This window comes from Phyllostomus hastatus, unplaced genomic scaffold (assembly GCF_019186645.2).
Source record: "Phyllostomus hastatus isolate PE091 unplaced genomic scaffold, TTU_PhHast_1.1 phas_contig_40, whole genome shotgun sequence".
NCBI classification, from domain to species: Eukaryota; Metazoa; Chordata; class Mammalia; order Chiroptera; family Phyllostomidae; genus Phyllostomus; species Phyllostomus hastatus.
In genome coordinates this window covers 11493269-11506407 of record NW_025333872.1, presented here as the reverse complement: position 1 = coordinate 11506407, position 13139 = coordinate 11493269, and the positions used below count along the sequence as shown (strand labels likewise).

At 35.4% G+C, this 13139-nt stretch overlaps 1 pseudogene; it reads left to right on the top strand.

Moving 5' to 3' along the window:
- The first annotated feature begins 11326 nt into the window (after window positions 1-11326).
- LOC123821452 lies at window positions 11327-12626 on the top strand (annotated as a pseudogene).
- The last annotated feature ends 513 nt before the right edge of the window (window positions 12627-13139 follow it).

Here is a 13139-nt window from a genome sequence, read left to right as displayed (position 1 = left end):
AATTATCATGAATACCAAAGAGAAACCAGGACAACAGGTCAATAATTTGTTTAGAGGAAGCAAAATACCGCATACTTGCATTATTAGGGTGAGAATTTCTCACATTCACTTTTATTGTTGGGGGAATCTAAAATCTAGAATAGAAGCTAATTTTCCAAATGCTCACACAGTGTTCCAATGTTTTACTCATATTTATCAATTTGGTATTCACAAGAGCTCTCTGTACTATACTTTCTCGGTAGGGGAAAAGGTGGTTAGGGGAATAGGATACGCGGAGAAGATGAAGGAACAAGCCTGTGATTACATAACCAGGTATGGAAGGAGATTGGATTTCAACCTGGGCAGTCTGGCTTCAGAACTTATGCCTTTAGCCGTTCCACCGTACCTTTTCTTATTATACAAAACCCTCTCACTACCACCAAAACATCGGTCATTGCTCAGCTCCCAAGAGCAGAATAGCAAGTATGTGTTCTCCCTCCAATATCTCAGATATCTTCAGAAATCCTCTCCCATTTTGTGTTGTCCAAATTTTCCAGCACTGGTTCCTCCATACTTCTTAAATCCTGGATTCCAGACTATTTGGAACTTCCTAGTGGTTATACATTAGAGATATTAATTAGTCTATTAAAACAGTGTGCCTTGAATCTAAATCAGTGTTCCATACTTGGCTACCCTCTGCAAAATAATGAAAACACTTGGTTTTTCTGTTCTAGTGATTGCACTCTTACTAAAGCACTCTAGAAGTCACACATGGGTTTTGATAAGTTCTGTCTCAGTGTTTGCTCCAATGTAATTTGTGGTCAGTGAAATCTCCTGGCTGCTTTAATGTAGACAGTGAAGGAGACTGCCCCAGTCAGCAGGACAAGGGCTTTTATTTTAATCTATATACAAGCTTTAATTTTTATACCCCCTAAATTCTGTCATGTTGGCATTTACCTAGTATTTTAAATTCTATTTTTTCAAAGCATACTAGCTTTTCTTCTCAGTTTAGATCAATTTTCATTCCTGTAAATGACACAGTTGTTAGAGAAGGGCAAGTGAAGTCAAACAAATAGCAGTTTAGTAGACACATAATAATAATCAATATTTTCCCCTAATCTCCTCTTGATAGTATGCACTTAAATATGAGAAATCTTCAATTTCACATAAGGAGATAAAGGTTCAGTGGGTTAAGGAGCTCTGCAGCTTCTGTTTATAAGGAAAGCAGACTCCCCTTTATATATCTGAAATCTTACTGTAATCATATGGATATGCTCTTGAAAAAACACCACATTTTGTGGAATTCTTTTATGCAATTTTGAAACACGGTAGTCCATAGTATTACCTAATAACTCTGATTATTTTTGTTTTGCCTTTCCATTTTATAAAGTGAAAGTAAAAAGTATTTCACTAAACAAGATATTTTGCTCAAGAGCATTGCCTTACAATTCCATTAAAACTTTTCTTATAAAGATTGCATCACATAGCTTAGAACCTGGAGTGAACAGAATGAATGTGCCTAGGTTTCTCTTGGGTCCTGGTTTCCATCACTAAGTCTCACTTTGTCATTCCTTCTTTCTCTTATTCTCTCCTCATTATAACTAGCCAATTGGTTATATAACTGTTCTAACACCTTTTTAAAAAAAACTTTGTCCCCGTGCCTTTTCTGGTTGAACACCTGATCGTAGCACTGCACAGTGCCTTCTCATCAGCATGCAGCCTCGCTGACCAGCCACGACAGAGAAAAAGTTAAAAGACATAAAAGGTGGGAAGAATTAAATGAGAGAGGTGGATTTTCCTGCACTGGTGAAAGATGGATCAAGTGATTTCCTAGGTATTGAAATTTTGATTTTTATATTTCTCCTCCAGAAAAGCCTCTAGCTAGCAGTTAAGAGAAGCAACTGATATTATCTAAAGACACATCTAAAAAGAATTACCCTTGAGGTCATCTGATTGTTTTTCACAGAGGATGTATTGGATTTATCCTTAGCTTATGAAAAATAAAATACATAGAGTTTTGAGAAAAGGTAAGGTTAAAAGTAACACTAAATACTTCAGCATTAAACTATAGTCAACCTTGAAGTTTGTATATCAATAGATACACAAGGAGATCCAAGATAAGAAATGACAAGTTGCATTAAATTGGTAATTTAGGGCTCTTGAAATTCACTGTTCTTATTCCTTTGTATTTCATAGATTAAGCTAATATAGAGATATGACTTTTATTGTAACATTTCTTTTTTGCTAATCTTTTTGTTTGGTTATTATTGATAGGCCTAAAAAGATAAATGTAGGAATGTAGTTGTTTTGACAGGGTTAGACTGATAAGGCCAGGAATAAGTTTGTAAAGTTCAGAAAAGGAGATTAAGTCTATAAGATGTGTATAAGCATTTCTCTTAACATTCAGTCACTTAGAACATAAACTGTAGATTCTCCCTGCAAGAATCTATATATAAAAAATATAAGAATGGTGCACAGCAAGGGTTTATATTAGGTTTTTCTTCCATCTACATTCTAATAATTCCAAACTAATAAATTACATTGCCTCCTTTACTATTTTGAAATAAACTTCATTAAAAATATAACCTGAGCACACACATACTATTTTTAAATAAAGGACTGTTTATGAAATAGAAATAAAAAGCATTATGCTAAATGAAATAAGCCAAAGACAATCTGATGAGCGAAAAGCCCACAAAATTAGATGTAAAAATTTTTGGAGAACCATTGGCTGAGAGAGTCACTAAGTGAGTCTCAATGTAGCCTACAAATTAATTTTGATTTTGTTTGTAAGTAAGGGAGACATACTTCAAAGACAAGCAGAGTTCTTACATGAGAAAGTTGAAAGGCAGAGTCCCTCTCTCTCTCCGTGTGTGCACTGCTCTCCCTGCCCCTCAATCAAAGCTACCTAACAGTGACACGCCACCTGAAGATGATCTGCAAAATGTTCATTATCAGTCTGAGATGATGTGCAGAATTTGAGAGTAATCATTTAGAAATTGAACAGAGTAATTTTATGCCTGTTGAATCTACTGATAACAAAGTGTGAATTGTATTTTATGTGCTTTTTCACTTTTTTTCTAATTCATTTGTATTGTCTTTTACAAAGGTATTAGTCCATGACAGATTGATAAAAATAAAAAGCTGATCCTTCACCCCAAATAATTGAGAAGCATAACCCCAGAAAACATCTGAGGCTGTGTTTCAGAAAGAACTCCTAGATAGCCAGGGGAGATACAAAATTTATTATACTTACTTAGTGATTTTTGCAATTATCTTTATGTGGATGGGGAAAAGGTACTCATGCAATATGTCTCTATGGATGCAGCCACATATTGGTTAAAAGTAAGTCTTAGAAAAAATTATAAGGCAAAAGTCTGCCTCTTCTCTGCCCACTCTTTTTATTTCTCAAGGGCTGAGAATTCTCTTTCTGACTCCATGTCTAGAGGTGTTCCTCTCTCATTCCCACTTTATACTTTACTGAGATCAGTGCTCTCTAAGAAGTTACCATATTCCACAGTTTCAATATTCACTATTTAATTAGTTGTACATTCAGAGCTGGTATCTCTTTGTGAATACTAATCAAGTGATTAAAGGAAATCAATAAAAGTAAAGTTAAAAGAACAATGTGTTTACATTTTCATGGGTACTTTTCTTTTTAAAAAGAGTACCCTCAGCATTCTGCAGTATTTTACTTTTATTAGGGTGACTTTGTGGGAGATATAGAAACACTGCATTATGAAAGTGCCCTTAACTGTCACCATCCCTAAACTCATACATAGGCCTTTGTCCCCTTCCCTATACTATGGTTAAATCTGTTTCTGCTTCTCTTCCTGCAAAAAGCACAGGACTAGTAATATTAGCAGATGTACTGTAAGGGATGTTCTTATTTGCTTTTCAACTGTGAGTAGGGACATTAGGAAAAATGTGCTATGGTGCATTATGAAGGGAAACTCAAAGACTAGTTCCTAATGAACTGCTATGTGAATTTAATTTTGTTTGTAAGCAATTCCTACATTACATTGGAATATTCCTGGGAAGCCATTCACATTTTAGAGTTCATGTACTAGAGTTTATGGACGGACCCTCTGAAGAAGGCTGTGAAAGAAAGAAAAAGAAACACGGTTTCAACTCCTAACATTTCTATTTTAGGGGACTTTTAGATCTTTGAGACGCATGTCCTTCTCTACGTTCATTAAGTAAGTCCAGGCTAAGAATTTCTTTCTATACCAACAACGAAGGAGGAAGTAGACCTTCAGAGAATGCAATGAAAAAATGAAATTGTCGTCCATTCCAAATACTCTTACAATCAATAAAATGTAGATATGTTGTCATTCATAGCAGACACAAAAGACCTGCAGTCCCCCACAGGGTCCTGTTGCTGAAGAAATTAGGCTATGATGAAAACACTTCTATAAACTGGTACCATTTAGTATTAGTCATGGTGAGATAAATCCACATAAATCCACCTGGGAAATGGTGCAATTTAGTAGCATAGGTTTTATGCTTTTAAATTGTCTTAATTTTTCCAATAAAACAGAGAAATACTATGAAGGAATACTTATGTGTTTGTTAGCATAACAATGAATCTGGATTTGGTATTCCACTTTAATAAGCTGTATAGAGAGTGGCATAAACAGAGCTCTCTGGAAAATGAAAAGATACATCCTGAAAGCCAGAGATTGAAAAGGAAGAAGAAAAAATGGTATAATATAGAATCCTCACATCCTAACCTTATTTCTCTGTTTAAAAGATACATTGTGTTATGGCTCTGGTGAGCCCAGTAAGGCTACTGTGGCCCATTTCATTTTATGAAATGCCCCCATAACTTCGGTATGACCCAGGAAATGAAGCAGAATTAAACTACCCAAGGTTCCATGGTCTGGGAGATTTACACAAAGAAAGTTGCAAACATGCGCTGAAAAATCAAATCCCACCTGAAGATTTACCTTTGTAGTTAAGTACTTTAGAAATAGATATAAGATCTCTGTGATGTTAACTATCAAGTGTATGGAAGGATTTAATATTGGATATTGAATTCCAAGCTCTAACAGGCTTAGCAGTGTGCCAAAGATGACTCCTACTAAATAAAGCAAAGGGAATGTCTGAATTAGGGCAAATGACGTCACAGGCCTCTCCTCTACAATACTTACTTTCCACAGGAAATCCTGATATATTATTTCCTGGTGTATATGAGCTTGATCCCCACTACTTAATCAGGACAAGATCTACATCATTTAAAGTGGATATACCTTATTTAAATTGTTATTTGAATAACAATTACATAAAAACCCACAGGCCTTCTTCACTGTTAAACCTAAAAGCCATGGCAAAGAGTAAACCTTAACCAAATAATACAGGTTACTCAGCTAAGTAGTAAGTGTTTTCTAGAAGCCAATCCTTAATTACTATGAAAGTAGATTCTCTTATAATAAGCCTTAATTCTTTTAAACTATTTCTTTGAATCTTAAACTGCTAAGGGTTCATCTGTATTTCCTTATATCAAATATATTTGTCTCATTAAAAATCTTGACCTCTTCTCTTTTTTGATCTCTAAATACTGGAGTTCCTCAGAACTTAGTTCTGCCCTACTGTCCTATTTTTATAGTCCCTCTTCCATGAGCTTGTCCAGTTTTATCTGTCACCATCTCAATGCCAAAAACTCTAATGTGAAAATCTCCTGTCAAGGTTGTTCAATGCATTCCAGACTTATATGTGTAAATCCATTGGATATATTTCATTTACTGAAAGACAAACTCAGTCAGCATGTCCCAAAATGAAATTCTCATAGTCCCTCCAACACTTGCTCTCCCTCAGCCTCCACCATCCCACTTAATGGCACTCCAACCTTCCGGTGGCTCTGATAGACTGCTTCCTGCTTATTCTCTCATGTTCACTATCTAATTCAGCAGGAAATACTGTTGAAACACCTTGAAAATACATCCTTAAAAATAGCTTCCTGTTGAGGTTAAATGCCTCATATTTTCTTTAACTAGGAATAATATGAGCAGAATAAAGATGTTACTTTTTATTATATACATTATTGTAATTGGGTGTATAAAAATTAACATATATGTGGGTCTTAAGAGCCATTATTGTTCACTAAATATGCATCAATATTTAATCTTAGAATGAAAATAGCTCCCTCTTTACAAGAAGACTTAATTGGAAAGTAATATTCAAGCCATGAAATTACCAAAAACTAATGAGTGTGTTGCTGGTATTTATCCTTGGATCATTTTACTTTTAACTCACCCCAATCACGTAGTATGTATCCAGTCCAAACACTGTCTCTTGCCTCTTTGAATAAGATCCCGTTCGAAGAATTCCTAAGGATTAAGGGTTTAATTCCGTTCGTTTAATTTCTGTCATGTGTGCCAAGAGAGTGTCATAATAAATTTCTCTTTAAACCTTGACGAACCAAACTGTTCTGACAGTCCTTTGCATCTTTATTCACAGAGGGATTAGACTTAGGCTGTTATCCAAATCTCATTTAGAAATTAGATATATCTTCTAAAATAACTCATCCAAACTTGTTGCATGCCTTTTTGTATCCTGGTAAGTAAGACACAGAAATACATAGTCTCTGTCCTCCAAAAACTAACTTTCCAAAAGGAAAACATGGGCCAATTAAGCAGACCCATTTTAGGGAACTTGAAGAATTATGACATATGGTTTCCTTAATGATATTTGGATCTACTTTATAATCTTCCCCCCAAAAAATAAGTTAAAAAGGAAGAAAAAACAAGGAGGGAATATTCACTCTTCATTTCTGCTTAATGAAAGAACATATCAAGGACGTAGCAGGTTCACATTGTTGAGTAGCCCCTAAATGTAGGATATGAAGCCCTGGGCTATCATTTTAAGGAGATCACAAAATATATATGCAGACCAAATACATTTAATATCAATAATCCATTCTGAAAGTGTAATTTTTCATTATGTGATTTTAAGTCAGGAAAACACAGGAATATATAATGTTGTTTGCTGTGAACATTTTGAGTGTCTAAGAGCTGATCTCTTAATTCAAAAAGATGGGAGGAAATCACTAGGGATTCCAGAAGGAACAGCAACTGCTATTTGGATCAACTTGGAGATGGAAACTATTGACTTGCTTTTTCTAACATATAGTGTCCATGTATAATAGAGTGTTGAGAATTCACTAACCATGCCCCAGTGATACAATTTTTCAATATTTTCAATATTTTCAGACCTGAGAAAGGTGTTTTAGACATAGATAAAAGCAAATGAGATAATATGCAATCAATAAAAGGAGATAAAACAAATAATTTGCTTGTTAATTTAAGAAGATAAAGCAGGTCAATCAGAAAAAAAATGGCAGAAAAAGAGAGTATGTAAAGAATAGGACAGACTGCCAGGGACCTTTATCTGAAGGTGAGGTCTAGATGCAGAGCTGAGATCCAAGAGTAATTAAGTTATCTTTAGGCTGTTATCTTTGATTTTTTATTGAAGTTATTGGGCTGACATTGGTTTATAAAAGTATATAGGTTTGGGGTATATAATTTAGGCAACCATCAAATCATAACAAGATCCAATGACACAATTCTTGTGTCACTTGCTCAACTGGAACCACAATATTTAGAAACTAAAAATCATGAAAAAAAAATGAAGGCCATTTATAGGACCTCAAATTTTGTAGATTATATTTCCTAAAATTAAATTGCAGATTTTATGTCTTTATTCAAAAGAATTTTCTTCCATTTTATACAAAAAGGCAAATCATTTGCTTAGCACAAATCTTATTATGGCTACTTGCCCCGGCTGTAAACTTTTCTTGGGTTCCAGTCAAAGGGAAGACTGTGACAGAGACTACCGGGCCCCTCAAACATTCCATCTGCTTTCCCACATTTCTCTCCCCCACCAGGAATAGAGGCAAGAAAACTAGTTCTGACTAATGCGCTCTAATGGGTGAGCGCAGTGTGCCACTTCCACTCCAAAGCATACATGAATTAGAGTGCCATTCTTCATCTATTTATTCTTCTGCTCTATCAACCACACTACTGACATTCCAAATGCTGGGGTCTTCATCACAGTAGATCCCTTAGTGTCTATGTCACTGTGGAATAGAACATACATCCCTCATCACACACACACAACACACACACTGAGATCTGAGGTTGTTAACAAACTATAATCTTGATACTGTAATATGTTTTCCAAGACCACATTAGTGTTACACTACAAATTCCTATATATTTATTGCTGTTTCAAAATAAAAACTCAAGAGATGTTTTCCCAGGTATGTTCCACAACTGAACACTAACTAGTGTGTTTCACAATCCTATGGCTGGTTTTGGATGATGAGATCATGCTAATATCAGTGAATACTTTGGAATTATTGCTTTCTTTATTATAAGCTTAAATGAATTTCTTCAAAAATAATTTTATTAATGATAATAGAGTGATATAAGTTATTCAGCATTAAATGGACAATGGTTGTGGAAAAAATATCATGGGTAGAGAAAATATTTCAAACCCATAAAAAAAAAAATTTCCTTACTGATACCGCCATACCATATCTGAGGGTTGTATTAACTTGCACTAATGTGGAAACCACCTTTAAAACTGCAACTTTAAACAGACTCACTGACTAATTCTATTGACAACAATCTACTGTCATTCCTAAGACAACCTTTTTACTGATGACTTTGAGATTTTTAGTTCAGAGTCTCTTCTTACCCCCAGTGTCATCATCCTGGCACATTCTCATCACCACCTATTCTTTTAACATGTTTATATTCTCAGTTTCACCATTCTGTTTCACCCACAAGTAAATTGGTATTACAGTTATCCCTCACCTATCTGGGAGTTAGTTCCAGAGACCCCTGCCATAGGTGAAAATCCACGAAGTAGCGGCATTATATTTATTTTATTATTTATATATATTTTAAGGCTTTATAAACCCTTCCCACACTCTTATAAACTTTTCCCACTCTCTTATTAACCCGTCCCACACTCTCACAACTAACTATTTCATATGCCCTTAAACACTTTTTACACTCTTAAACCTACATAATTTTAACAACATATAAAATTCTATATGGGTACTCACCAGTGAAGTATACCGTCATCCCTCGCTATATCGTGGTTCACTTATTGCAGCTTCACTGTATCACGGGTTTAATACCCGCAACTGTACTTAAAAATGTTAAAGTCAAACAATCATTTTGACACAATAGCTTTTCTTTCATGTTATTTCCATAACTCTGTAATTTTATATTAGTGGGCCTCCAGTCCCCGCACCACACTGCCTGTGTTCTCATTACACGGAAGTCCCACTTGGCTTGTCACTTTCCTTCTCACCCAGTTAGAGCTTCAGCCAGGAGAATGTGGACCAGTTTATTTCCAATGTTTCCATCTTTTGCATCAGGAAACAAAACAAAATGAAACAAAACAAACTCACTTATGGAATAATATAATTATCTGATGTATGTCCTCCTATGCTTGGGCTATAAGGTGTTATTAAAGAAAATGACAAAACAAACAGGTAGAGATATCTCTACAAGATTCACGGTCACACATGTTTCTGTGTATTTAATGCAACCTAGAAGTTATTTTTAATCTCAATTAATTTTTAAAAAATTTTAAAATTTATCAGGGTGATATTGGCTAATAAGATTAATGGCTTCCAAGAAATTGTTTTCTCCAGTTCTACTAGAGGTTATTTCAAACTGTTTCAGTTCTTCTCAGACTTCTGAAAACAAAATCACCACTCTTAACAATTTTGCGCTCTCCTACATCTATATGTAATTTGATTCAAATACCTTCATATATTCCCACTATAGATGCTTTTTGCACGTGACAACAAATTATTTCAAAACTGATATCTGAACTCTTGATGAGAGGCACTAATAAGAGCTAATTATAACTCTCATACCTTCTTTGAGGCAGTTTGATTGACAGTTTCCTGTGTATTTCAGTGGCAACATAAAACAATGAGGTATAATTGTGATGAGAAGATCTTTCCTGTAAGAATTTCTAAAAGGTACATACATGGTTTATTGCAGTATGTACAACCTTTGGTGGTAGTGATTTATTTCTCATTGTGTCTGGCTAAATAAATAAAGATTTTTTTCTATAAGAGAAAAGAAAATTTAGTGATTTTGATGAATGTAAGGCTTCAGAACTGTAAAGGGAAATTTTATTGCTCTCGGAACAATAGCTAGGTAGAGTAAATATTTGTGCTGGGGAGATAGCATAGTCTTTGGAGGTAAATGGTTTGAGTGAGAATACTGGTTCCACTTAAATATCTTTGGATTCGTACACTTCTTGAACTTCAGTATAATCATTTTTTAAAACTAATTAATTACACCTTCCTCCATAAGACTGCCCTTAGCAATTAAATTTACATGTGCAAAGCCCCTTGTACCAGTTAATGTTCTATATATGAGTTTTGTTTTTTTGTTTGCTTTTAAGTGCAGGTAAAGGTTAAAGTAAAAATGTCAAAGTTAAATGATTAAAACATGCTAACTTGGGCCAATGTCTTAATTGCAGATCTGACCACCTATATGCTCTGAAGAAAATTAAGGCAGATTCTACAACACTCCTTACTAACATTCCCATCTTCTATCAGCTGAGTAGAAAGAAAAATTCCACAGGTAGAGCACCTATCAGACACAGATGGGCAACAGTGTTAAGATAGCATTTATTCTGAGCAAATTCAAACTGAAACAAGAACATTTACTATAGGAAATTTATAAACTGTGGCAAAGCATAAAGATTATTATTTAAATTCCTTGTAAACACTTCACCCAGTAATAATAACTAACATTTATTTTATATTTTAAAATGTATTTTAAGTATGTATTTATTGGATATTCATCTAAGAACTAGTAAAAGCTATGTGATATTTGAATATACTACAATTTACTAAAGTACTATGTGTTGAAAAATTCCAGGTTTTTTATTGTTTGTGACACTAATAAATAACAAATAATTTTTGATGATCTTTGACAATTGATTCTAAGTAAAAATTATTGGGCTAAAAAGTTTGAAAGTTTGAGTATTTTTGCACCTTTTGCTTTGCATTGCCAAATCACAGCTTTTGGCAAAATGAAAAGCAGTGTGTGTGTGTGTGAGAGAGAGAGGGAGGGAGAGAGAGGAAGGAAGAGGGAGGGACAGGGAGGGAGAGGGAGGGAGAGAGGGAGGGAGAGAGGGAGGGAAAGAGAAAATTGGAGAGGCCAATTTTATTCAGAAAAATAGGGAGGGGAGGCAAGGCGCACAGAGCGCACATGTTCCTCAGCTGCAGCACTTTGAAACGCTTGTGAAGGGGCCTGAGCCTATGTGCCAGTACAGGCTGCACTAAGACTAGCTGGTTTCAGAGGCCATGTCTGCCCCCATCCAGCGCGAGTTTCAAGAGTTAGGTGCTCAGAATCATTGGCAGCAACTGTACTTGAAGATCACAGGTGTGTGAAAATGCAAAAAGCTGAAAATGATTATATGAATGCCAGCTTAGCTGACATAAAAGAGGCGCAAAAAAGTTACCTCCTAACACACGGTCCACTTCCTGGAACAGGCTGTCATTTCTGATTCTTGGTTTGGCAGCAAAAGACGAAAGCAGTTGTCATACTAAACCAAGTTGTGGAGAAAACACTGGTTAAATGTGCACAGTACTGGCCAACAAAACATGACTGAGAGACATGGTTTAAAGAAACAGGAGTCAGTGTGGAGTTCTTGTCAGAGATGTGAAGTCATATTACACAGGACATCTGCTGCACTTAGAAGACATCAGTAGTGGTGAATCCAGAACAATATCTCACTTTCATTATACCACCTCGCCAGATTTGGGAGTCCCTGGATCACCAGGTTCATTTCTCAGTTTCTTGAAGGGAGAGAATCTGGTTCCTTGAATGCTGAACATGGGCCTGCAGTGATCCACTGTAGTGCAGGCATTGAGTGGTCAGGCACCTTTTCTCTAGTAGGTAACTGTCTTGTTCCGATGGAGAAACGTGATATTAACATTGAACAACTGTTACTGAATATGAGAAAATATCAAATGGGACTTATTCAGACACCAGATCAACTCATATTTGATATATGAATATAACAGAAGGAGCAAAGTTTATAAAGGGAAATTCAAATATACAGAAATGGTGGAAAGAACTTCCTAAAGAAGTCAAAATAATGACTGAAAAAATACAATGGGAACAGGATAGGGTTAGAAGAAGAAAAACTGACAGGTGACAGGACTATCCTCCAAAATGCAAGACAATAGAGAGGAGAACAGTGAGAGTGTTCTACAGAAACAAATTTGAGACAACAGAAAAGCTAACATAGCTCAGAATGTGCAGCAGATGAAACAGAGGCCAATTGAGACTGAAACAAAAAGAAAAAGGTGGTTATATTGGCAGCCTATTTCCACTAAGATGGGGTTTGTGTCAGTCATTTTGGTTGGTGCTTTTGTTGACTGGACACTGTTTTTTCGTCAAAGTGTCCTGGAAAATAAAAACAAGTTTGTCCAGCAAGATTCTGCACTAATAGCTGATGGTGTTCCATTAAATCACAAGGGTTTTTCTATTAGCAAACTCCTCATACCCCCCAAACAGAGCAGTAAAATAGTCATCGACCAGATAGGTATATATTCAATCCTCAGCCCAACATCTCAGGGTGCTGCCCCCAAATTGTAAATGGAAATCTAAAATGAAGACCTTAATTCCTGTTAAAAACTGGTACATTTTACAGTTGTATTCATATATGTTAAACATAATAATAATACTTCACCTGACCAGATTGAGAGATATCCTTTATCATGAGCTTTGTTTTTGTGGTTATCTGGGTATTAACCTTCACTTGATACAAACAATAAACACTGTGGTTTCATCCCCATTATTACTAAAAAGAAAATGACCTTTTAATAATGCATATAGTCCTAGCCTGGTGGCTCAGTTGGTTGGAGCATCCTCCCATACACTAAAAGTTTGCAGGTTCAATTCCTGGTCAGGGCACATACCTAAGTTGTGGTTCAGTTCCTAATCAGGAAATGTAGGAGAGGAAACTGAACAATGTTTCTCTCTCTCTCTCTCTCTGCCCCTCTCCTCTCTCACTCACTCTCTCTCAAATCTATTTTTTTAAATATTCTCAAATGAGCATTAAAAATAAAATAAAAACTTAAAAAATGTGTATAATGTATAATGTACTAT